The following is a 3,543-nucleotide window of genomic DNA, read 5'->3' on the forward strand; positions in this document are numbered from 1 at the left end:
TGTTTTTGTTTGTTTTGAAGAAAACACTTCACCATATGTAGTCGTACATTTCCTTATCAAATGCAGCAGATATTAAAATGTGTGACACCAAATGTCACAACTCTCACACACTCAGACACGTCACACTTCATGGATGGAGGAACGCTCAGGAAACACCTGCTGACCTGCAGTGTGTAATTTTAGCTCCATGTAAATGAGGAGCTTCTCCTTGGAGATAGAAATGTGTTTAATCACATGACATGAAGCATTAAAATGAATCAAAAATCAGTGCATTTAGAGATCAATAATCATATAATTATGTACACAATTAAAAGATTAAGTGGAGTGTTATGGTTTAAAATAACATTTAACAGTTTTTTATAATAATGACACAATACCAATAACCACATGTAGTCACATGACCGCACACAAACTGGCTGCATACCGGGAAAAAAAATCATCAGCCGTGGTAGACAGCGAATGAAAGTGTAAAATTTGCAGAGGCGTCTTCTTCAATGCTATGACAGAAGAGGATACAGATCTGGCCATTAAGCCTTTTTCATGCGGCAAGCTGTAAAAAAGCCCTTCATTATCTGTAGGGGGCAGTCGTGTTTCAGTCTGAAGTATTGTGTGTCTACTGCAGAGATGGAAAGTAATTAATTACATTTACTCGCATTACTGTAACTGAGTAGATTTTTTTGTGTACTTCTACTTTTTAAAGTAGTTTTTAAAATCAGTAATTTTACTTTTACTTAAGTATGTTTTGTTTAAAGTATTGTACTTCACTACATGTTAAATCATATTTGCTACTGAGTAAAAAATAAATGAATAAAAATGAAAAATAATACAAATACAACCGGGAAGGAACAAAATTGCACCCTGGAAACCACTGCACTGATTGATTGATGGGTGTGGAGAACAAACGCGCTAAATTCACAAGAACGATGGACAAAACAGATGTCAGTGATGCAGACACAGCTGAAAGTGAAATGCCAACAGATTTTTATGAAGCAAACCCCTGGTCATATTTAGGCGACCTGAGTAACTGCGCTTTCTCCATTTAGTATTATTATTAGTAGTAGTAGTAATAGTGCTCCGAATTTATTATTATTGTTATTATACTTATTTTTGTAACGCACCCTCCCACATGGAAAGAACCTATATGAGGATATATGCGCATATATGAAACCTATATGCAGTATATATGCACATATATCCTCACCTATATGAGGATATATGCGCATATATGAAACCTATATGCAGTATATATGCGCATATATCCTGACCTATATGAGGATATATGCGCATATATGAAGGCCTATATGCAGTATATATGCGCATTTATCCTCACCTATATAGGGATATATGCGCATATATGAAGCCTATATGCAGTATATATGCATATATATGATAATATATATATGCTGCATATAGGCAAAATTGAGGTGCATATATGTGCATATACAGGCCATATAGGTCTCCTGTATTGCTTCTTTATATCCACATATAAGCCCTATATGTACATACAAGATATGTCTTCTATATAGCTCATGGCAGGATCTGGTCATTTTAGCTCATATCTCACTTTGGTAACTGTCATACATGATGCGCTCATATTTTCTATTATCAAGGCAATAACTAAGAACTAACTAAATAAAAAACACATTTTAGAATTTCTGTCGCATTATCTGCTAATGACCCGAGGCAGGACACGCCCACACGCCAATCACACGGAAATCAGTCCGGCTAATTTACATACTAGTCCACGCCCCCGGACAAGGAAACTCTTCAGAATGTTCTGGAAAGTGGGAGGAGTTTACATTTACCTCAGAAGAAGACTGTGTGGCCCTGACGACGAACGGGGAGCATTTTGAAGAGAGAATCCAGGAGGACACACTGGGTAAGTTATTAAGTCTTATATAACTCTTATTCTGATAATATTAAACTAATATTAGTAAATATTTTCCTCACTTCAGCTAGCTCTTGTCAGCTTGTGTGACACATTGGCTTTCAATGCCATTTACATAGTTTAGGTAAATCATGCTAACATGCTGCCTTTCTGTATGTAGCACAAACATGATATTTCCCGGTGGCTAAGCTAATGCCTTATGGAGTTTACAGATGTTTATAAACGTTTTAATAAATAATCATTTATTATTATTATACTGTCTTATTATTTTTGTCTTTTCTAGATGCTACATTGAAGAAGTGGCCGGCAGCCACCCGAGGGCAGACAGGCACATCTATCAATTCAAAGCTCACGAAGCTGAGAAGGTCCTCAAAATATATATATGTTTTCTTCCTGTTGAGTTTTTTTGTCTTATTTTTGTTCTTGTACTATATTTTTGTTCTTTTACTATTTGATTGTTCTTAAAAAAATAAAAAAAATAAAATTTCTACATTTTGGGCTTTTATTTATGTTGTCTAACAGCTATGGATTTTAATAATTTTACTAATATCTAGGTAAAAATATAGGTGCATATATATATATGCACATAGGTACATGTATGCATGTGTGTATATATAGGTACATATATGCACGTATATGTACATATAATATAGGAAAACGGCCAATTTTATATATGTCACATATATTAAAAACCTATATCAAACCTATATTAAAACATATATGTTTTATATAGGTTTTTTCCGTGTGGGCTAGCGTGTGCAAAAATACGAAATACAACAAAGAATACAAAAATGTATAATATGTTAGCCTAAAACATTATTGATTTATTGTGTTTATGCGCTTTAAATATACACTAAACAATAAACACTGCCTTTTGCAGTAAGTAATAGTAAGAGTTGCGTGTGCGGCTTTTTGATCAAAAGGCTGATAAATGTGTGCGCAGATATGAGCAGATTTATCAATAAAACTTAAACACATGGTCTATAAGTGGCATTTTAATTCAATGGTTAGTGGTTAATTATGGTTAGTGAATTGTGCATGGGCGTCAACTCGCACGTTCTGTAATATTCCATTGTCATTCATACTGCCGTTGGTTTAGAGCCCTTTACTAAAGCATTCTCTGGTTAGTAAGTAAGTAAGTAAGTAAGCAAATAAAAAATAAATGAATAAATAGCTTTAAATGGTACTTCAGCATAGTAAAAGTACCCTAGCATGAGTTTGAAAAAGTTACACCTATCGTGAATGAAAGGTGCGAAGAGATTCCGCAGAATCTCTTCAAGATTCTGACACAGTGCTTGCTCTGAAGGACTATACTCGACAAGAATATAGAGAATAAGAATCATATTTATAATAAAATAATTAATTAAATAATAAAACTATATTAAATAAGAACTTTATCTAAATGCCGGACCGACCAAATTTCTCATTCACTGCTGAAGTAGTTAAATATGCTTATATGCGTAGGTTACATTTTAAAAGTACAATCGCAAGTAAATTACAAACTGCATGTAATGTTTTAAAATATGAATAAAACAGTATTAGACACAAATATATGATATGGTAGTATATATGCAATGAAAAATCTATTTACACATGAGTGCTTAAATGTAAAGCAAACGCAATTATTAATTTATTGTGTATATTTAACTTCATTT

This window comes from Clarias gariepinus, chromosome 24, assembly GCF_024256425.1.
Source record: "Clarias gariepinus isolate MV-2021 ecotype Netherlands chromosome 24, CGAR_prim_01v2, whole genome shotgun sequence".
Taxonomy (NCBI): domain Eukaryota; kingdom Metazoa; phylum Chordata; class Actinopteri; order Siluriformes; family Clariidae; genus Clarias; species Clarias gariepinus.